The sequence below is a fragment of the Rhipicephalus microplus genome, chromosome 7 (genome assembly GCF_043290135.1).
Source record: "Rhipicephalus microplus isolate Deutch F79 chromosome 7, USDA_Rmic, whole genome shotgun sequence".
NCBI classification, from domain to species: Eukaryota; Metazoa; Arthropoda; class Arachnida; order Ixodida; family Ixodidae; genus Rhipicephalus; species Rhipicephalus microplus.
In genome coordinates this window covers 28,656,796-28,680,702 of record NC_134706.1, presented here as the reverse complement: position 1 = coordinate 28,680,702, position 23,907 = coordinate 28,656,796, and the positions used below count along the sequence as shown (strand labels likewise).

The window sequence follows — 23,907 nt, the reverse complement described above, 5'->3', positions numbered from 1 at the left end:
AGACCACCCTAAAGCACCACGACACGACCGAAACCGAGTGCGTTCGAAACGAGAAAGTGCGAGATAAGAAGGGAGACGGGGTGGGGGGGGGGGGGGCGGTCGTGCTCGCGGGTGAAAGGAAAACGAGACTCTCGATGTGAGGGGAGGGATCTAATCTCCATCAAACGGTTCCCATGGCATTATGCACGCACGCTCGCGCGCGAGGTCGAACAGGCCACGAACCGCGCAGGTATCCAGTTGTTTGCGGGCCGCGGTGGTTCCGTTACAGTGTTGACCTTTGACGCTGTGTGGCGCCACCTCCCTTCCCCCATTCCCCGATGAAAGAGACAGGGGCAAAGAGAGAAGCAGTACTGCTACGTGAAGACGCGCAATCATCTATCTAGTGGCTGCCGACCCTGTGATTTCATCAGCGAGGAGAGAAAGAAGAAAAACGGCTGTCACGTGGTTTGTGATGCATTTGCCTAGTTTTACTCGGGGGCAAAAAGTCATCTCCTTCGTTCTCAGTTGATTGTATCGATACTGCATTGCAGGTTCATGCCGTATTGTCGATGGTATTGATACGATTGTATTGTAGAAGCTTCTGATGCAGTAGCTGCTTGTAAGAAGGCAATAGGGAGATATCGTAGGTGCCCACTAAGAAAGAAAGAAAGAAAGAAAGAAAGAAAGAAAGAAAGAAAGAAAGAAAGAAAGAAAGAAAGAAAGAAAGAAAGAAAGAAAGAAAGAAAAAAAGAAAGAAAGAAAGAAAGAAAGAAAGAAAAAAGTTCGGCCTCGCTGGGGACGTCATGTGGCTTACTATTGACGTCACAATTTTCGGCTCCTTGGGACATCAGAAGTCCGCTTCGTCACAAGTAGCTGAAAATTGTAGCATCACGATGATTTCAGTAATTAGGACACCATCGCAACTGACTCTATCAGACGAGATCATCACTTGGTCGAACGTGACAGAAAGAAAGCAAAAAGAAAGAAAGCAGGAAAGAAAGAAAGAAAGAAAGAAAGAACGAAAAAAAGAAAGAAGGCAGATTAAAGGCAGCTTTGCAGTAGTAGGGTCTACGTCCTTTTCCTTGTTTTCGTCCTCGCTCCCAAAACACGTATAAGCCGATTTATCCGGCGCGGGATGCAGTATATAGCTCTGACAGGTTAGATAACGTGTACATAGAGAAATATAGAAAGAGAGATGGACAAGAAGAGATAAGTGCTTGGCGAGGGGAGATACGAAACTCGTTGTACACGCGATCCGAAGGCGATCATCTTAAAACACACGCTTATCAAGACATCATAGCACGACAGAGAATAACTTAGTATAGTAAAGTGTGGCACGGGGATATGAAAGGAAATTGAGAGGGATTAGGGGAACAGAAAGGGGGAGATAATGATAACGTCTGCTGTTTTACGTCCCGAAAACCCCGATATGACTGCGAGGGGCGCGCCACATTTCTTTCTTTCTTGTGTGATTCTTAAAGAGAAAAGAAGAGAAAAGCGAGCCCCGTAACTGTCTGCATCAGAGTGCGACACCTCAACAGTAGCTCACGAGGGATCGGGGTAAGGAGGGATTAAAAGGATAAGATTAAAAGGTAAATATATAGGGAGAGGAAGGAGAGAGCGAGTTGCAGGAACAGCAAACGACAGAAAACGACGGAAGTAAAGAGGAGATAGGAAAGATGGACACGGTCGCAGGAGTCCGAGGACGGGGCACCACTCGGCGAGAGCTCGTGTCGGCGTCAGGAGATGGCGCAGGGCCAACCCAGTCGGCCAGAGCTGCACTGTCGTCGGAGATCGCGAGGGCACAACCGGTCGGCACGGAATCCAGCGAGCGGGTCCGGCGCCCCATATAGTAGAGGGCTCCCGAAATTCGGATCATCCGGTGTTCTGTGGCGTGCACTGACATACCACAGTACGTACTGGCCTCTATACCATGTCGCCTCATCCGAAATGCGACCCCCACGGCCGTGATCGAACTCGCGACCTTTCTGGTTGGCACCCGAGCACCTTAGCGACTAATCCACTATGACGGACTCGAAAGACGGGGACTGAGGGTGCAGAGAGAGAGAGAGAGAGAGAGAGAGAGAGAGAGAAGGAACGACACAGGACGAGGAAACGAGAAATTGAAAGAAAGGAATACATCAGGTAAATACATAAAAGGCGAGAGAATAACTGCAGAGAGAGAGAGAGATGGGGGAATCGCAGAGAAAGAGACAAATATAGAAAAAGAAGGGGCGGAAAAAGAGAAAAGACAGCAGACAGGGTGAGTAAAATATATAAGAAACAGACACACAAAAGATTTACAAACAAGAGAGCACGCTATAGCCATGTGTGGTATACAATAGCAAAAGGCGGAAAAGAGAAGGGTGAAAGGGTAAAAATCTAGCCAAGCCAGAGGTGCCCGGCAGCGTGGCTGTGACCCAGCCTTGCATGACTTAGTGTGACCCCCGTTAATTTGTTTACTGCGTGCGTGTTTTCTTTAGCCCATGCCCCGATACGCTTGTACAGAACAGCCGTGCCACCGAGAGACGAGGGATGACGTCAGAGATAATACGCTCGGTGTATAATTAAGCATTACACACACACGTTACACCTGGCACTCCGCTTTTGTTTTCTCTCGCCGCACCGTGGCGCTTTGTACGGTTGAAAAGAAGAGGCGAGGCGTCCTGTCGTCATCTCGTCGGACCCCTGGCGGCGAGACACATTGGCCCCGCCTTGCACGACGCCCTCACAGGGCGAGGCGACCGTCTGTGTGCAGAGACCCCGCCCAGGTTGAACTTGGAAGGTCACCGGAGTTCAGAGTGGAAGGTGAAGACAAGATAAAAAGAAGAGAGGGAAGAGGGGTGGGAAAGGGCGAGAGGTGGAGTCCAAAGACAACGAGCAAGTCTGGGTGAAGCCTTGAAAGTGACGGTGACGCTTTCAGTTTAAATTATGATGACTTAAGGTTCAATGTACACGGTCGACCACAACTACGATGCAACACCTAATCGGTATTAACATAAAAAATTGATGTTTAATAATTAGGAAATTATTAAAGCATCCCTACACGACACCGAAGTTGAGACAGTAGTTCTTTTCTCGCCTTCCCTACCCTTCCTATTCGGGTTATTCTTTCCTCGGTATTTATTTGATACGCGCAATGTCAGCACTAAGTTTTGAGTCAGTCAATGAGAAGTTCTCGCTTTTCAGCTACACTCTAATGTCTCCCCTTTGCTCAGTCGCAAATGCAGAAACCCGGAGAGAAATAAGTTTATCCCGCATGACAGTCATGCGAGATAAGGCAATGCATGGCAAAGCAGGGCGGGAGAATTCGCGACAGACATTTCTCGCATGTCAACGAATCGAGAGCTTATTTTATTCTGACGTCACGGACCAAACAGCTGCATCATCCTGACATCATGGGCTGCAAATACGGGAAACGCCCCGAGAGAATAATTCACTCATTTTTGGTATTTTTAGCGGCTGTTTAGTGACCCTTTAAAGGCGAAAGCATTACATGCCTATTGAAACACGAAAATTGAATGGCGTCCTACGTCGGCACCTCCCGTCAGCGTCAACATGTGTGATACCAAAAGTTATCAATACGTGATGACGTCATCACGCGACATCCTAGTGACTTCACAATTTTCGGCGACATGGGGCGTCACAAGTAGCTGAAAATTGTGGCGTCACATTGACGTCAGTCATTGGGACGTCGTCGTAACTGACGCTATCATACGAGATCATCACTTGGTCGAACGTGACAGCATCTCGGAAGCAGTCCAAAATCACGGTGACATGCCTCCGATCGTTGAGGCAATGCAGCCTGGAGGCGATGTGTCTCCTTTTCTTCGTCCGCGTGTCAGAGTGTGATGAAAGTTATTATGGATTTTACGGATCTCCACCAGCTAGCCGGGTCGAAAAGCTTGTGTCAATGCAAAACCATACTAGGCGCAAAACCTAATGTGATTCTGCATTTAATGTAGTGGCAGGGCAGGTTGAGTGCAATCGACTGAGAAGCAAAAGGAACGTGGCTTTCGTCTTCGAGTCGTCTATTCCTTAAGATGTCTATAAGACAACTCAATTCTCGGTCAGTACCCCACATTGGGCATGAGCCATAAGATAAGGTCAACAAGAGCAAGAACAGGAATGCGCAAGGGCGCCTGTCAGTTTTTATTGCGCTTATTGAAGCCATTCTCAGGCATCACATTTCAGTATATAGGGATGACTGTTGGGTTAGCAGGTTATGCATCCTAACGAAGCCCAAATAAAGCACTTGCACTTGTCTGCTTCGTCTTTGTGTCTATCTTTATTTGCGCATATTTCAATTTGCTATAGATAGGCAACACGTTTCTCTTGAAATGAAGAATAAAAGTTTAATTTGAGCGACTGTATACCCGCGTTTCAGCCTAAGCTACACCAAACATATTTAAATGGACATTAAATAGCAAGACAACTTTACGCGCATTCGTAAAGTACAATTTCACAGTGCCGTAAACACCGCTCTTATCGCGAGACGAGGCCTAGCAAGCGAAAAAAAAAAACGCGCTAAAAAATACGGGTGGAGACGCCACTGTGCGATTTCCGCCCCAAATTACGCGACGTAAAAAAATTTAAAGGCGTCTACTGAGTTCCATGTAGCTTCCGATAGACAAAAAATGAAGTAAATCGTCATTTGTGGATGCCATAGACTTGGAACACGAAAGTTTCGGAAAATTTCATCAAGCGACTGCCACGAATATACCAATAATACACGTGCTGAGATTTGGGGGCACGTTAAAGAACCCCCAGGTGGTATAGAAATTTCCGGAGCCCTCCACTATACGGCGTCTCTCGTAATCCTACGGTGGTGTCGGGACGTTAACCCCCCCCCCCCCCATATCAATCAATCAACTGATAACACATCTCGAAATTTCTGACGTCACGCGCGGAGATATCGGCGCGAAAACTTAAAAGGGGGAAACTTCAACCTTCATTTTCTCCGCCAACAATGAACATCGTGATCGTGAAACACGTGACCTTCGATTTCCCAAAGGGCAGTTTGTCAATCTAAACCAAGTCATTGTTCCTCTCCTCTTCAGTGTCCTTAGAAGACAAGATCAGGTCTTCATTTGTTCGCGGAGAAAGAACTTGACTTTCTCCTAATGGAATATTGTGCGCACACCTACGGCGTCAACATCATATATATATATTCCGGGCGGCAATACGGACAGTAATCGCACCCGATCCACTCTGTACGATCCTCAACAAGCACTCTGCAGCTGGTCGTGCGCGTCTGAAAACAAAAGATGCGAGACACCAGCGCGCCGGTGTACGGTACGGGAGGCGAAACTAGGCCAAGACGCTGGGGGCACCGAGATGATCACGTGTGCGTTCCCTTACCCGCTACAACACGTGTCATCATACGTGTGTGTGCCCTTCGCTCGTAGTGTATACGTACGCCGCCGAGGGGAGCGCACGTAGCCGCTGCAGTAGAACGGTAAGGGGGCGTGCTAGCCGGTCAATGTACCGAACACGGGTGCGAAAGAAAGGGAGTTTTTCCTGTTGTCCACGCGGACGGCAGGTTTTGCACGGGCGTGCACTGCAGGAGACGTGTTGCGCAGGGAAGGAACGAACGAACAACGATAAACAGAAAAGAGAAGCTCTTTCGATCAATCCGTAAGGGTGACGGACGTGCGACGTATTAGACCGAGAATGGCGGAAGTGAACAGAAAGAAAATTTAGGCCAGTGCCAGCTCAAGTGAAAAAGTGCAAGAACAGCAAAGCAGTGATTCACCTGTGTTAATCTTCTGCTTATACATGCTCTTTTCTTCTGTCTCTCTGCTCTTTTCTGTTCTTTTCTACTGTTTAGCTGCCCTTCTCTTTTCATCTTCTCACAAATGTTTTGAATCGGGCGAGTTGGTCATCTATGAACTCAGCTTATCCGTGAACTTAGTCTTCTCTTTTTTTTTTTCCTTTTTTCATATGTGTCGCTCTAATGCAAGCTAAATTCTACTATTTTGTTTATCTGTTCTTTTCTTCTGGTTTTCTAATCTTATCTCCTGTTGGTCTGCTATTTTTTCTTCCTTTCTTCTGTTTATCCGCTTTTTTTTTCTGTGCTTTCCTATGGTTCATCTCAATCGTCGGGCTCCTAGGTATGTTCACGTACCTAGGAGCCCGACGGTAGGAGCATTGGCAGGAGCTTTCCCAGAGGTGAGTGTACCTGTATGTATGTGCTTGTGCGTACGACGTAGCAAACAAGACATAGCCAAAGCCACCTCTGCAAACAGTTTTCCTCTTTCTGCTTCTCTATCTACCAGAAATGTCTTTGTTCCTCGTTGGACATGGCTGAGGAGCGGGTTCAAACTTCTCGGGCACAGAAATCCACCTTGTCGCATTTCAGAGAAATAACAGAAGACTGAAAAAAAAGTCACCATACATAGGTTTAAAACGCAGACGAAAAAAAAAAAAGCATTTGACAAAAAAAGGCAAACAGCCTGTACGGCCAGTTTTTCTGCAGATGATCAATATCCGTAGGTTTCCGTCTAAATGTACACAACTTTCCCTCTTTTTCTGCTAAGCCTAAGCCGCACGTGATCTCAAGAGTTAGGAGGAGGAAAGATACTGTAAAAGGAAGCAGTGTGGCGACAAAACGAAGCGAATAATGAAAACCAAGACACGCAGGGCAAGAATCTATCTATCTATCTATCTATCTATCTATCTATCTATCTATCTATCTATCTATCTATCTATCTCTCTATCTGTCTCTCTATCTGTCTCTCTGTCTCTCTCTCTGTCTCTCTCTCTGTCTCTCTCTCTGTCTCTCTCTCTGTCTGTCCGTCTGTCTCTCTCTGTCTGTCCGTCTGTCTCTCTCTCTGTCCGTCTCTCTCTCTCTCTGTGCGTCTCTCTCTCTCTCTGTCCGTCTCTCTCTCTCTCTCTGTCCGTCCGTCCGTCCGTCCGTCCGTCCGTCTGTCCGTCTGTCTGTCTGTCTGTCTGTCTGTCTGTCTGTCTGTCTGTCTGTCTGTCTGTCTGTCTGTCCGTCCGTCCGTCCGTCTGTCCGTCTGTCTGTCCGTCTGTCTGTCCATCCGTCCGTCTGTCTGTCTGTCTGTCCATCTGTCTGTCTGTCTGTGCGCCCGCCCATCTGTCTGTCTGTCCATCTGTCTGTCTGTCTGTCCGCCCGCCCATCTGTCTGTCTGTCTGTCTGTCTGTCTGTCTGTCTGTCTGTCTGTCTGTCTGTCTGTCTGTCTGTCTGTCTGTCTGTCCGTCTGTCTGTCTGTCTGTCATTGGTGCATCACATTCGATTTCGTTTTCCCTCCACAGTGTAAGGTACGCGAAAGTGGAAAAGCTCCCACACACAGATGGCAGTTCCAAGGGCGGAGGCAAGCGAACGACAAATCTGAGCGGGCGGGAAACCAAACAAATGCCATTGACAAACTACAACCCAAGAAACAAAACAAAAAAACGAGGAACTGAAACAAACAAGCGAACGAACAACTCCCACGCTACCAATACAACGACCCCGTAACACCGAGAGCCCAACAACCGAGTCGAAAAAGCGAGAATGACGGACTCAAACTGAAGACAAAAGGGAGGGGGCCGAGCGGGCTTCCCACACCACCAACGCCATTACCGCCCCCTACCCTCTCTATCCGGCCAGGCAGACGCAAGAGCGACCTATAAGCGGCTTCAAGGATACGGGCGCGGTGACAGGCAGGTAAGTCGTACAGACAGCTGCGCCAGAATACATGATACACACGAAAACGAGAGAAGCGAAAGTGCGTTAGCCCCTCCTCCCCCTCCCCCACTTCGCCCCACCTCGAAACGAGACGGATGACAGGAAATAACCGAAAAAGGGTCTCCATCATCCACTCCATCCAACTCGGATACTCGCGTGTATCACACACGCTCCGACGTTCACGACAGGTGGGAAAGGGGAAGAAACGAGGTTCCCCCTCTCCCGGTCTCTCTTGTCTAAATCGTCGACACGTAGGCGCTATTTCACTGCAGTGCAGCGTTGCTTGAAGCACCCGATAGAAGCACAGGTATGCTGTTGTCTAAATCTGACCATGATAGAGAGAGAGAGAGAGAGAGAGAAAAGGCTGTGACAAAAATTTAATGAAGCAAGCTGTGGGAGCAGGCTAGATGGTAATCAATAAATGCAATCAGTCATTTATTTAACGTGCCCAGGGACGACCATGAGGTCTTTGTGCAGGCGTACGCAAAAAATAAAACAACAAAAGTAGACAAAACAGTGCAGACCATCTTCAGGTAAAGAAATCAAATACCAAACGGGAATAAGCGCAGACAAAGATCAAAGCAAAATGAGAGAATAAAAAAAAAGACAAGGCAAGATTAATGGAATCGTTCCGGCATATTCATGAAATAGTTCCGCCAGTGCTGCACCGAACTATTTGACATAGCCTGCCGGAACTTTTCGACACAGCGCGATAGTTGTCGACACGGCAGCGCCGTTGAGACCACTAACGTGCTCTGTGCGACACGAGCAAAAAAAAAAAAAAAAGGCGATCCGATAAAGACCGCACACTGAGCTGGGAACTGTGCGAGATTGAAGCGGGAGGCAAGCGACGGCTCAGGAGAGCACTGACGCATTACAAGTTGCGCGAGGCGCGGAGAAACAACAGGCAAGAAGAACAAGAACAAGAACACGAAGAACAAGAACAAGAAGAAGAAGAACAAGAACAAGAAGAACAAGAAGAACAACAAGAACAAGAAGAACAAGAACAAGAAGAACAACAAGAACAAGAACAACAAGAACAAGAAGAACAAGAAGAAGAACAAGAACAAGAAGAACAAGAAGAAGAACAAGAAGAAGAACAAGAAGAAGAAGAAGAAGAAGAAGAAGAAGAAGAAGAAGATGAAGAAGAAGAAGAACAAGAAGAACAAGAAGAACAAGAAGAACAAGAAGAACAAGAAGAAGAAGAAGAAGAAGAAGAAGAAGAAGAAGAAGAAGAAGAAGAAGAAGAAGAAGAAGAAGAAGAACAAGAAGAAGAACAAGAAGAACAAGAAGAAGAAGAAGAAGAACAAGAACAAGAAGAAGAACAAGAACAAGAACAAGAACAAGAAGAAGAACAAGAACAAGAAGAACAAGAAGAAGAAGAAGAAGAAGAAGACGGAACGGGATAAACCCGAACAGGGTACACGCGTGACGGCCGGCCGCGGTGTAGTTAATCTTCGACACGGCTCAACAGGTGGACGACGATGTCTCGGCTCGGCCGCGCCCTCTGGAACGACCTCCAGGTGCATGCGGGAACGTGCGATATACTGAAGTTTTTTTCATTGGCCCAAACATTGCTTGGGAAGACAAGATAGACAACTTGGCGTTGTCTCAAACTTGTTTTTCAACGGTTTCGACCGGTGGATATGTTTTCTTCGGAGCTTATGAACATTGCGTATGGTCTTAAAGAGGTCATGACTTTCTTATGTGGTTATAAAAGGCAAAAGAAGAGAAAAGTGAGCTCCGTAACTGTCTGCACCTGGTGCGACACCTCAACAGTGGCTCACGAGGAACGGGGTTAAGGAGGGATTAAAAAGATAGGATTAAAAGGTATAAATAGAGAGAGAGAGATGCGCAGGGACAGCGAGCGACGGAAGTAAAGAGAAGATGGGAAAGATGAAACACGGTGGCAGGGGTCCGAGGACGGGACACCACTGGCGAGAGCTCTTGTCGGCGTCAGGAGATGGCGTAGGGGTATAATCCAGTCGGCCAGAGCTACGCTGTCGTCGTCGTCGGGGACCGGCGTCAGAAAGTGGCGTAGGACCAACGCAGTCGGCCAGAGCTGCGCTGTCGTCGGAGATCGCGAGGGCACAACCGGTCGGCACGGAATCCAGCGAGCCAATTTTCGACCACAGTCTGTAGGTTCATCGTTGCGCGTTCACAGACAAGCTGACGAAATTTCGGCGCATTAGTTCGTGCCGTTAGTTTAGAATCGTATATTGTCACAAACGAGCGAGCTGCCTTCGTTGATGATAGATTGATTGATTTGTGGGGTTTAACGTCCCAAAGCCACTATATGATTATGAGAGACGCCGTAGTGGAGGGCTCCGGAAATTTTGACCACCTGGGGTTCTTGAGCTACCTTCGTAAACAGCCCCATTTAGACACCTGTATACAAGCATATAGGTGACCCTGTGCCTTTCGCGTTTTGCGCCGAAAACCGTCAGTGGTTGGCTGACCACGTCATGACCCCTTTATGGGCTTACGAATATTGCTGCGACGAGCCATGGCATGGATAATTGCGCGCTACGAGGAATACGACAGCGCAGACAGACGCGCATATGGGCGCATATATATACGTGATTTTCGTTCATGGTAAAAATTAACAAGTGCCCATTACAGGTTCGACCAGTAAACGCTATCATCATTAGTGTTTTCTGGGCGCTATTATGCACCCTACGTGATGTTAATTTATGTCTATAAAAGCAAAGGTGAACAGTTTTGAATACCATATACTTCATCTCGCAGTAGGAAAAAAGGCAATTTTTTATTGTACTACATATAACTTGAGAGTGTGTTTAGAGAAAGTTATTCTTACAAGCAGTTCCAGCATAACATCTCCACAGAACAGAAAATGCATCGACACGAACATTTGTCATATATATATAGAAGGGAAAGAAGCGTATACTTAAGGGCTCGTTTTTTTCGTGTTTCGTCAAAACACACTAAAAAAAACGAGCCCCTAAGTATACACTTCTTTCCCTTATTCATTAACGCGGGTCTCGTACTGGCAGACTTGGTTGTATACGACGGACTATTGGTCAGCTGCCGGCTCGTAATAAGTTCACGTGTTACGCGACGCCACAAAGGCTCATAAAAAGTGTGCCACACTCACCGCCATGGCTACAGATGGCGCTGACTGACACCCCCGCGTTTAAATTCACATATATACCTAATAAAGTGGTTGGGAGGACAGCCGCCGCGGTAGCTCAGTGGTAGAGCATCGAACGCGTTATTCGAAGCTCGCAGGTTCGGTTCCTGCCCACGGCAAGTTATCTTTTCACCCACTTTTATTTCTTCACATTTACCTTGCAATTCGGTCTAATAACCTCCCGTATACTTTCCTTGGCAATATTGTCTGGTAATTTCAAATATATATATATATATATATATATATATATATATATATATATATATATATATATATATATATATATATATATATATATATATATATATATATATATATATTGGTACTCCACTATTGGAGAGCATAAAGTCGTTTAGAGGGGGGGGGGGTGTAGATAAAGTGGATAACGATTTTGAGTACAGGGTACTCTACTATGGGAGAGCTTAAAGCCGTCCCGAGCTGAAAAGAGTGCAGTAACAAGTAGAGAGAACGCCGTGTTTCTACGCTCACTGGATCCAAAACATCTGAGCAACCACAGTAGAAGACACACATCTCATCTTCACTAACATACCTCGTTTCCCTATAGTTACCGCCCTAACTAAGCCCTTCTATTTTGGCAAAAAAACTAAGCGGCACTGCATTCTCTAGGCCTCAGATCAATCATTTCGTGTTCTTCCCGCTTTTTTTTAACCTCTCATTCCAAGAGTCAATATTACAACGCCGTCAATGGAGAGTTTCATAACAGGGGCCCCAAAAGTTTGAGGTCCGAAAGCCCTTTGCTTGCGCTCGCTTTGGGTTAAGCAGGAGCCAACGTCAGGAGCTAAAAATTTTCGAACGGACAACATTTTTTTGGCGATGGAGGGAATATGTGAGCGTATGCTTCTGCACATAGTACTTTTACTGCTTCTAGGCGAAGTAGTTCGGTTTGGCGCGCGTCTCGCACAGCTGTAGAAAGTTATGGCGGCGCGCCATCGGCGTTACATACCATCGCAGACGCCACTTGGGGTTTGAGGTATACGTAAGAGACGGGACTTTCTCACGCGAGCAAAAAAGGCGAAGTGGCAACGTATAGACCCATTCCATGTTAGTAAACACAGGTAGGCCGACGTCGACATTATGGGTAAAATTATAGCGACGTCCGCACGTAACTTCCGTCATAAGCACTGAGGGCTGTGATGTGCGCCAACAAAACGACGTTGTGAGACGCCATAAGCGTTCTGAAAGCCATAAGCGCTGGAGGCTACGATGTGCGCCAACAAACAAAACGTAAGTTGTGAGACGCGACTCACATCCAACCGCGACCCAGCTCGTCGGCATACTGTTATTTTTTTTTCGTTGCTTAACAGAGAACACCAGATGCACCATTGAAAACCTAGCAGAAACTGTGGTGTGCAGATCATCTTTTGCCTACCAGGACAGCGCCACCACATTTTCGTGGCGCAAGTCTGGAGGAATTTGATTAATAAGATGACATAAATAGAATTATCTCGCTTTTCCCTAAACGCATTTCCCTTCTCACAGGCCGGATGTGGCTGCAGACGTACGCGACCTCAGTATGTCCAACTTCTCTCACTCTGGCGTGACGAGTTCCCGGCTTGGTGTCCAGGAGGCTCAAAGCAAACAAGTTAATCTGGCAACTATCTACCACACAGCGTTTGAATGTTTATGGGTGTTCGACTCGAAAGGTTGTTACCGCCAATCAATCAACCGCCCCCACCGCGCGGACAGTCATGCGTACCACGACTGTGTCCACGGTTCCTGAAGACCCAAGGTTGCCACGGCCGCAAACACTGCAAGCGCAGTGCAAGCAAGCCAGAACACAGCGGGAGGGAACCTAAGAAGACGACGCGCTCGACCAAGTCTCTTCACCGCTTCACTGGAGCAAGCAATGTACACACACAACGTGTGCGGTAAGAACACAAGCCACAACCGCAGCCAACGCGAGCCAAGCGAGACGACCGGATACGCCTCTGCCAAACACCTGTCTCTACTACCGTGTCCATCCCGTACATCGAGTGAGTATCTGTCTTTCTCTGGCGGTCATTGATGCATATATGTGGATATACGTGTAGCGTCCGCGTCGTCTGTTGTGTCAATTTATGTACGTGTGAGTGTCTGCCATCTGCTTTGTGCCGTCTGTATACAATGCGTCTAGGACAGTTCATTCGATTGTTGCGAGTTCTTTGCATACGTAATGCCATCATCTAGAGCTTGAATCGGGTAGGATCCAGTCATCTGATAAGTACCGTCCCTTGCACCTCGAGTATGGAAGGCCGAAGTCGTCCTTCGTATGCCGTCTGATGCGTACTGTCATCTTTACCTTGCGTCGAAGAATGCTCATTGGTCTGCTATGATTCCTATCAGACGTCTAGAGGACAAACAGTCACCTAAACACTGAGTCGAGTAAGCTTTAGATTGTCACGTACTGTCATGCATATCTTGAGTCATAGAGTCCACTACTATCAATTCATTGACATGTGGGGTTTAACGTCCCAAAACCACCATATAGTTATGAGAGACGCCGTAGTATAGGGCTTTGGAAATTTCGACCACCTGGGGTTCTTTGACGTGCGCCCAAACATGAGCACATGGGCCTACAGCATTTCCGCCTCCATCAAAAATGCATCCGCCGCAGCCGGGATTCGATCCCGCGACCTGTGGGTCAGCAGCCGAGTAGCTTAGCCACCATAGGCAACCACGGCGGGGCACCCACTGCTATCGAACGCAGCAGTCCAGTTTAAGCTCCCATGTAAATTTTTTGGTCCATATTTTCTATCTCTCTATCATTTCATATCCCTTAATCCACTTCCTCCAGTGTAGGATAGCAAACCGGACGCTCGCCTGGTTGACCTTCCCGCCTTTCCTTCCTCTACTTCTCTACGTCTACCTCTTGAGTCAAGAAGAATTGCCTCGTCTGACAAGAACTGTCGTCTTGCACATGGAGTATAAGCAGTTTACGTCGTTTTACGTATGCCGTCTGATACGCACTGTCGTCGGCAACTCGCGACGAGGAGGGGTGATTTGTCTGCTATGGTATACAGCCGCCAGCACCTTCAACACGAACACTTCGATGCGTGGCCAGGGCTAGTTTGATTGATGCCAGCCGCGAAGTGCTAGGCGCTTTTGCGAAGAGATAATACTTCGCTAGGCTTGGATAGTATGTCGGCATGTATGGTTAGCATCTTGGCAACAGAACCCAAACGGACGTGTTGTCAGCGTCAATCAAACTGATGCAGAACACGCGGGGGAGCGGTTCGTGTTAAAGGTGCTGACGGCTGCACTGCCGTCTGTACCTAGCGTAGATAAGTGCTCATCAGTCCGCTATGAGTCATCTGTGTATACGCACTGTATAGCAGTTACTTTGAGTCGATTGAGGTTTAGCTTAAGCTAAGTGTCGTTGAGTCTGAAAGGATTAAGTCACCCGATCCGAAGTGTCGTCTGCATCTTGATTCTGGGAAGGCGGGAAGAAGATAGATCGGTGGCCACTTTGTATGATGATGATGATTTGTGGGGTTTAACGTCCCAAAACCACTACTTGATTACGAGAGACGCCGTAGTGGAGTGCTCCGGAAATTTTGACCACCTGGGGTTCTTTAACGTGCACCCAAATCTGAGTACACGGGCCTACAACATTTCCGCCTCCATCGGAAATGCAGCCGCCACAGCCGGGATTTGATCCCGCGACCTGCGGGTCAGCAGCCGAGTACCTTAGCTACTAGACCACCATGGCGGGGCGGCCATTTTGGATAATGAGCTGGCGTAGACTAAATAGTAGATGAAGAGTGATGACGGTAGGTGGCTCACTTGTTCGAAAATGCGGTGGTCATCATTTCGGTCAACGTCAGGCAGCGTGCGCGCCGGCTCTGCGTTCGCGATTTGGAGCGATAGTTTCGCACATCTGAACGTGCACTTGATATCGTCAGCAAATGCATACTTCAAAACCATAGAGTTTCCCACAATACTTACTAGAGGGAACTCTGGCACTAGTGTCTATGGGAGCTGCAACGCACGGCGCTTCAGCAAGCATGGGAATGATGGGTAGTACACACATTTGTCTAATATTCGTACTTCTGGCCTGATTTTGGCTCCGTGTGTGTTCGTGTGGCTTGGAGCTCTTTTCTTACAAAACAAGTATTAGCAAATGTTCAGCGGTTGCGCTTCACCATTTTATTTCTTTAGACTTACTTTCCAAATTGGCTCACGAAGTTCGAAAGGGTTCAATCTTTCTTTCAAAACAAAACCGAAACACAGCAATAAACGAAGCCGCAAGTACGATTCGCCGCCCGCAAGTACGAAGACTAGACAAATGTGTGTACTACCCATCATTCCCACGGTCGCTGAACGATCGCAGCGCCAGAGTGCCCTCTAGTTAATTTTGAGAAACTCTGTGTTCAAAACTTCTCCAGTTGCATGCCGCTCGTTAATTGCTTACTGCTGCGTATACACGCACCAACTAGCAATTATGTAAGCGTCTCGCTTTGAGTTGGGAAATGAGTTGAACGCCTACTCCGTTGGTCCCTTTCTCCGCCTCCCTCTCTAACACACATAAGGATGCACCAATGAAAAAAACAAATGAACAAACAAACGCAAAACATACGAGCTCTGGCACGCCAGGACGGAACGAATTTGTACGACACGGAGAGCGGAAAAAGAACGACGTTTCGGCGCGGAGGAAGCGCAACGGTGAATTCCTTCAACTCGCCGCAGGGAGAGGGCGCTGTAGTAAGCAGGCGCGTCATCATCGCTCCGTTTACCGTAAGGAGCGCACGTTGTTGCCAGGCCTAGCCGTAACGGTCATCATGGCGGCTGCGAGTGAAGCAGCTTCAGTGGCGTACAGGGAACGCTGCCTGCCTGCCTGCCAGCCGTGTCGTACGCGCGCGGATCATCACGAAAGCAAACCAGGTCACGACCGACAGAGACAAAAGCGAGCCGAGCCAAGCCACGCCTCCCTAGTAGTCTCCTCCGAAACTAGACGTACGCACACGACTACTCCCTCCCCCCACCCCCACCCCTTTTTTTTTCTGCTGGACCGTGTTGTACCTCCTTTTATTGGCTTCCTCTCGGCACTTTGTGCTCTCTCAGTAGCTTCGCGCCGCGTCGGTACATGTATAGCCTTTCCTTTGAACTTTTGGAAGAAAGAACAACCCCTTGCAAAGCAAGCAGACGACTCTTCGTCGTGTCTTGTTCGTCTGCTCAAGATCGCCTGGTTCTTGTCTCTTCGGTCGTTTCTTTTTTCTTTCTAAAGCGGAGCTGTTATGGTCGAGTGTTGTCGCGTGTCATAGATTAAAAAAAAAATTATCATCCTCATTAATCGGTATCCGACCAGTCACCGCCCAAGCATTCGGTAGAAATGGTTTAAGAGAGAAGTTGCTAAGTGCGGCCTCTAATACGTGTTTTCCACCCTTGTGTTCCCTTCTTAACCTTTATCGGACCAGTGTGGGGAGTTAGGAGGGGGGGGGGGTACTTTCCCATTATCCCGCGGCACACTCGCGCTATGGGGAGTTAAAAGCAGTGCAGTTATAGCCGAGGTTAACGTGCGTCTTAGAGATAGAAGGAAAGAAATGGAAGAAAGGCTGAACTATACATAGTTTAGTAAAGTAAAGTAGTAAAGAGCGGTGAAAGAGACAGTTCAGAGGGTGTAAGAACGCCGTCCAGTTGGGACCAGCCGTGTTTCCACCTGTTCCGCTATGACGCGGCAGTGCAATGCACATGACAGACGCCGTACTGGAGGGCTACGGAAATTTGGACCACCTGGAGCACCTTAACATGAACGTATACATCTAAGTGCGCGCGTTCCTCAACCATTTCGCCTCCATTGAAGAGGCCACCGCAACGGCTTGGATTCGAGCGCGCGACCTTATTCGGTGGTCTATTCGATCATAACCGCTATAGACCACCGTGGCCCGTTTTTACCGGGCTTCGCTTTGGGAAGTGAGGGGATATACGTTAGACTGCCCAAGATATTTGCGCCATAGTTTTACTCCAGAAAGAAAGCTCCTACACTTTACATTCGTGGAGCTTTAGGCGGCACGCCGGGGTTTATCAGCCAACTGTCGCCTCGAGGAAATGGATGGATGGATGAATGGATGGATGAATGGATGGATGAATGGATATGGCTGTACCCTTTAGATCGGGCGGTGGCTAGCGCCACCAAGCCGTAATACTTAATGAACCAAAAACTAGAGTTATTCTTTTCCTTAAATAGTGAGGTTGAGGGTTCGTACTTTGCACCTGCTACGTATAACGCCCCCTGGCGAAAAAAGAAAATAGTTCCACACTCGCAGCCTTGTCTACGAGCCACGCCGGGAAATCGCACGCACAGAAATACCCAAGAAGTTTGTAGGGTATACAACAAGGTCTGCGAAGAACATTAAGGGGCTTTGACACGATCACCCACCAAATTGCGGTTTTCGGCGAGAAATAGAAGCAGAAGGTCTATTGCGTCTGTGAATATATGAAAAAATGAACTGTAAAAAAAAAATATTTGATTGCAAAATGAGCCCTAGAAGTCGCCGACTCTTAAATCCAGCCCACTGCCGGCGATACGAATTATAAATATTTTCAAATCATTGCTAGAACCGCGGGTGTCGAGAACCCCGAATAGTGTGTCCTGGTGCTTATAGGAATGTGTGGAATCAATTTTCGATATCGCTGCTTCAAAAGGGTCATTTCGGTTTCGGTATCGAGAAGGTGGCTTCGCAATGACGTGTCAAGGGGGATGTGACGTCACGGTAGACTGCAACTGGCGAAATACTCCGACCGCAGCCGCCCGCTTATTGTCAGTCGCATGTGGTTCGCGTAAGCGACGATGATGAATGACCCCAGGTGGTCTAAATTTCCGCAGCCCTCCACTACGGCGTCTCTCATAATCATATGGTGCTTTTGGGACGTTAAACCCCACAGATCAATCAATCAATCAATCAATCAATCAATCAATCGTTGATGAATGAACAACTGACATGATTTGGCCGCAAATAATACACACACAAAGTAAAGAAACGCTCGTGCTTGTCGTTGAGTGTTTCTTTGCTTTGTGTGTGTGTTACTTTGCGGCCAAATCATGTCAGTAAGCAAGTACCAACTATAGGCCAACAATCAGAATTGTTACGATGAATGAGTTGTCGTCGAGAGGCTCAGTCGACGGTGATTTCTGTGGCTGCACGGAGGACACAGAGTTCACAAACCCGGCTATACTGCATCGACTTGTCGCGATAACGTGCATGTATGCGGATGGAGCTGGACTGAAGATGACTAGGCGACGAACTTTGAAATCAAATTAAAACAATTCGTAAGCGTTGTCTGGCTCCGGTGCGTGGAGAACGTTGATAGTGCACACCATGAAAACGAAAGATGCCCCCTTTTGGGGTGCCTCAAAATCGTGTTATTACCATGGCCTCCTTGGTCGTGGACCGTTTAAGTGAGCACCTAGAAATCGTCCAGTGGTCAATGTCAAGCTGCCCCGCCGTGGTGGTCTAGTGGCTAAGGCACTCGGCTCCTGACCCGCAGGTCGCGGGATCGAATCCCGGCTGCGGCGGCTGCATTTCCGATGGAGGCGGAAATGTTGTAGGCCCGTGTGCTCAGATTTGGGTGCACGTTAAAGAACCCCAGGTGGTCGAAATTTCCGGAGGCCTCCACTACGGCGTCTCTCATAATCATGTGGTGGTTTTGGGAAGTTAAACCCTACATATCAATCTATCAATCAATCAATCAATGTCAAGCTGAAGAAAGGCGAAACAGCTCTAATCACACGCCCAGCTGTGCACGGAACATAATCGTTGGCCGGAATATTTATGTCTGTATTTAGAAAGAGTGGATAGCAATTGCGACTCTACTATGGGAAAGCTAGCCGTCCCATAGGCCTCACACTTGATGAAGCCACATCGACACTTTGTGTCCTTTTGTATCCGTGTATGCTAATCAGAGAAAAGAGAGATAGAGCAAGCTGGCAATTGCCACCTCAAGTGACACAAAATCTGCTCACACTTTCGGAAGGAACACAGACGCTCGCGAAGCAAGCGCTTTATGACGTCACGGCTCGAGAGTGCGCCGGCGTTGCCAGACTCGCGGGCCGCAAGCGCCTTTATAAAAAATTCTCGTTATAAATTATTGTACCCGACCAAAGGAGCTGAAATTTCGACAGCTTGTTTGTCAAAACTCGAGGATTTAATCCACATAACGCGGATGATGAGCGAAAATTGGGTGTCGGATGTCCCCTCTCAGAACTCCACCAAGTCGACGTGGGAGCACCGCCTGTCGTAGCTCTCAATAGGTGGAGCATCGGACGTGTAAATCTAAAGTCTCTATGGATCGGTCGCTACCGACGGAGACGGTTTCTATTTCGTTAACTGTATTTCATTTCAATTTACGTTCATGAGCATAACACTAGAGCAAACAAAAAACGACAAATATTGATTCCCAACGCTTTTCCAGCACTTAATTGCGTGTTGGATTCATTAGCTGGTGTCTGCAACGAAGACACGAGCACGCCGAAAAAAAAAAAACTCCTCGTCAAGAAGTGACTAAGAGCGCCGAGTGAAAAAAAAAAATTTCTGCGGCACAAAAGGGAAGCCGACTGCAAGTACAAATCTCATTCTAAGACCTTTTTTGCTTTTTTGCAAGCCTATATCGCTCAGTATAGAAACGACCAGAATTTAAAAAAAAAACACCAATCAGACTTCCATTCGCAAATTCGTGAGCCCATTACGTCTGTGGTTAGATTTCTGTAGCTCTAAAAAAAAAATCCAGCCGATCGACGATTCACATCAACTCAAGTTTCCAATTTACATTGACTACTGTGACCGCGCATCACTGCATACAATCTCGCCACGGTGGTCTAGCATTTATAGTGCTAGCCGAAAATGCCGGAGTCCTGTGTATAACTAGATTTTAGGTTCGCCTTAAACAACCCCACGTGGCGGAAATTTCCGAAGCCCCCATCTACGACGATAGCCATAGCGCGAGAGCAGAACGACGACACAGAGACAAGAAGGACACGAAGGACACGAGCGCTAACTTCCAACTGAGTTCATTGCGCAGAGCGCGAAAATACATCTGTGTCGTCGTTCTGTTCTTGCGCTATAGCTATCGTCATGTCATAACAACTATAACCCAAGCTGCCACACCACCACTACGGTGTCTCATAACCATATGCTGGTTTACGGAAGTTAAACCCCTCGACTTATTGTTATATACTAAAGACTTTCGGGAGAATGAAAACAGCGTCCGGTACTTTTGGAATAGCTGATAATACAGCCCTCGTGCTTGTGCGATGGACAGGACAAACACAAAAAATGCGACTTAAAATGAAATTATTAGGAGCGGCTCGTATTGCATTCACTGCATATACAGTATAGACCTGCCCCCAACAATGGGCCGATTCATCGTCCGGGTGTCATAGAAATGTCGTCATCGAATGAAAGCAAGAAAAAGAAAAGAAAGAAGGAAAGACAGAATTGAAAACGACCTCCAGCTTTCACCCTCGGTTAGAGTGTGATCGTTCACAGTCAAGCTGCAGTGTTTGTACGTATACTTATAGAAGGGCCACGAATGAGCCAAAGGGAATTGTGGATCTGTTTCGGATCGATACTATAGGGCGGATCACGTCGGAATGCGCCCAGTCACTTAGTCATCAGTGACTGCTCGTCTTTGTATGTCTTTACTTTTCTCTTGAAACATGTGCGAAGCCGTAGACACAACTGCAACGTTGCAACGTACCTCCCTGTCGGTGTGGTGAGAAGACTAAGGGGCGTCGGTGGATAAACGTTTCTGAGCAGGTGAGTCACTTTCCGAAACCTTCTTATGATGCACGAGTGGTTCCTCAAGCGATTTAACAATTTCTGTAAAAAATCTAGCTATACTTTTCTTGGGGTGGCGGGGGGGCGGGTATTTTCAAACAAATTTTACGAGAGTGCGTGTTTGTTATGTGCGCGTGCAAAACAAAAAAAAATTCGATGGGGAAACGACACCCAGGTTTCACCCGCAATCATTGGTCTGCACCAATGACTACACCAAAAACACGTTATCATTCGTCTACACCAACGATTTTATATCATTTTTGCAATGGATACACAAAATATAGCCGTATCGGCTGAAGATCAAGATGCTAAGAAAGTTGTGTATATATCTGTAAAAGTGAAGGTATTCTTATTCTTGCAATAATGCGGTAAATTGCACCTTCTCGTCCCCGTCACTCACCGATCGTGCCACTATAGGACGCCTAGTTGTGAAACAAACAAAAAAACACACACACACATAAACACGCACGCAGGCGTAAACACACACACGCACACAAAGAAAACAGATGCAGCGACACCACATTCATTTCCCAAAATGTACTCTCTATGACGTCACAAGTGTTGCCCAAGAGTGTTGCCGGTACCTTATTACAAGGTGGAGGGGGGGGGGGCATGGGCGTGGTTGTGTAGGGAAGGGAAATCAGGGGCGTAAGAAGTATTTTTAGGAGGGGGGGGGAGGCTGGGGGAACCACAGGCAAACGTTGTCGATTGTCACGTTGAGCTCTGTATGCCATGTAAACAAAAACTTAGGCAGAGGCGCATGGCCGGAGTGCAACCCCCTGGCTGAGCAACTGGGCGGAGAGATCGACCATTTCATACACCATGTGTGTGTGTGTGTGTGTGTGTGTGTGTGTGTGTGTGTGTGTGTGTGTGTGTGTGTGTGTGTGTGTGTGTGTGTGTGTGTGTGTGTGTGTGTGTGTGTGTGTGCGTGTGTGTTCACATACACGTTCAAACATAATTTTCGAAAAGTGTGTGTGGGTGGGGCAGGGGGGTGATTGAAAAAAATAGGGGTGATTTTTTTTCTCTGCTAGAGCCTTGCATAGTTTCTTATCGCCAAAACAGAACAACACCGTGCTGTACCGCAGTAGTAACAGACTTCACGAAGCTAAGTTTAGTTCAGTCTTATCGCCCCAATGTTGCAAAATTAGCGGGGGGGGGGGGGAGAAGCTGGGACGTGAAACCCCGCATATCAATCAAAGTAAGAAAAAGAAAGGGGGAACATCAAAACCTGTGAAGTCAAACAGGCAATCGGGCGTTGGAGGATTCCGGCGCAAAATTTAAAAATATAACGCCGATGTTAACTTTCTTTCTTTTTTGAATCATGAAGACATAATCGACATAACATAAAAATCGTCTCGAGCAGGTTGTAAGTTCAGCGCTGTACTGTGTTTCTTTGTCCTCACTTTTTTTATGCGCTGTTTTTCTTAGCTAAAAATGGTATTAAGAATTAATGACGATAGAATTTCGAGAGCGTAACTTATAGATGCAAGCCGGTTTGCTGTTTCACTTCAAGGCCATTTTAAATTAAGTCGTCCGCACTGATGCTCCCGAAGTGCGGCCTTTCGAGAATCGACTTCACCGAAGAAACGCCGGTGGCGTTCCAGCGTAGTCAGCTGCTTGTGCCGAGACAATGCCGACCGACGTTTGCGACGAGAGTTATGTACTACAGAACCTCTTCTCAAGGTTAAGCGTTCCATTGTTTCTGCACGCCGTGGAAGAGTGGGCTTCGCCCGAACTGTGCTATATCGCGCGATTAGCCGATGCTCGAGCATAACGTGCATAATGAAGCGAGAAACCGAATACAGCGAGCAGACACGACATCGGCCCCGCCACGGTGGTCTAGTGGCTAAGGTACTCGGCTGCTGACCCGCAGGTCGCGGGTTCGAATCCCGGCTGTGGCGGCTGCATTTCCGATGGAGGCGGAAATGTTGTAGGCCCGTGTACTCAGATTTAGGTGCACGTTAAAGAACCCCAGGTGGTCAAAATTTTCGGAGCCCTCCACTACGGCGTCTCTCATAATCATATGGTGGTTTTGGGACGTTCAACCCCACAAATCAATCAAATCAAATCAATCAATCAATCAGACACGATATCGAGAGGGCCCTCATTAGGGTAACTCAGAGTTAGGCGTCGAAGATTGGTTGATATGTGGGGTTTAACGTCCCAAAACCACCGTATGATTATGAGCGACGCCGTATAGTGGAGGGCGCCGGAAATTTCGACCACCTGGTGGGGTTCTTTAACGAGCAACCAAATCTGAGCGCACGGGCCTACAACATTTGCGCCTCCATCGGAAATGCAGCCGCCGCAGCCGGGATTTGAACCCGGGACCTGAGGGTCAGCAGCCGAGTATACCTTAGCCACAATAGACCACCGCGACGGGGCTATAGGCTTCGAAGCCACCGTCTGCTTTTCGAACACACAGTTGTTAGAATGTTACTCGCGAGAGGAGTTGAATAGACCGTAAACCGCGAGGCTATAGGTTTTAAAAAAAGGAAAATTCTGTAATTTTAATTAGATAGTCAACGTCGCGCCGAATGAACAACCACACATACGACACCACGGGCGCTCACTTACAAGTGTTGGTGCCTTGAGGAAACAGGCTAATATAAACCCACTCTTCGTCGACGCATGTGCAACATGATCAGCCCATCGCTTACTTAATCACGCTATCGGACAGATGCTCTTTAGATAACGCGTTTCTGACACATACAGGTGTAATGACGTTTCGCTAACACACTCAATAGCTCGTTTCTTTTTGTCATAGGCCTTCAAAATTTTATGTATTTTTATGCTGAAAAAAAAAACAATAAAACGAGGTGCGCCGAGACAGAGACAGAGACAGAGACAGAGACAGACAGACAGACAGACAGAGACAGACAGACAGACAGACAGACAGACAGACAGACAGACAGACAGACAGACAGATATAGATAGATAGATAGATAGACAGATAAATAAATAGATAAATAAATAGATAAATAGATAAATAAATAGATAAATAGATAAATAGATAAATAGATAAACAGACAGATAGATAGACAGACAGACAGACAGACAGACAGACAGACAGATAGATAGATAGATAAATAGATAAATAGACAGATAGATAAATAGACAGATAGACAGACAGACAGACAGACAGACAGACAGACAGACAGACAGATAGATAGATAGATAGATAGATAGATAGATAGATAGATAGATAGATAGATAGATAGATAGATAGATAGATAGATAGATAGATAGATAGACAGACAGACAGACAGACAGACAGACAGACAGACAGACAGACAGACAGATATAGATAG

At 47.3% G+C, this 23,907-nt stretch overlaps 2 protein-coding genes across 2 annotated transcripts in view; one reads left to right on the top strand and one right to left on the bottom strand.

Annotated features, from left to right (window-relative positions):
* LOC119180339 (pre-mRNA splicing regulator USH1G) overlaps window positions 1-23,907 on the bottom strand; it is a 156,564-nt gene that overhangs the window by 57,665 nt on the left and 74,992 nt on the right. The window lies entirely within an intron of this gene.
* The window catches only part of LOC142767374 (solute carrier family 35 member E3-like), a 40,422-nt gene continuing 36,810 nt past the window's right edge, over window positions 20,296-23,907 (top strand). The window contains exon 1 of the mRNA XM_075868895.1: window positions 20,296-20,575. The gene's annotated coding sequence lies outside the window, so the exon portion shown is untranslated. The remainder of the gene's footprint in view (window positions 20,576-23,907) is intronic.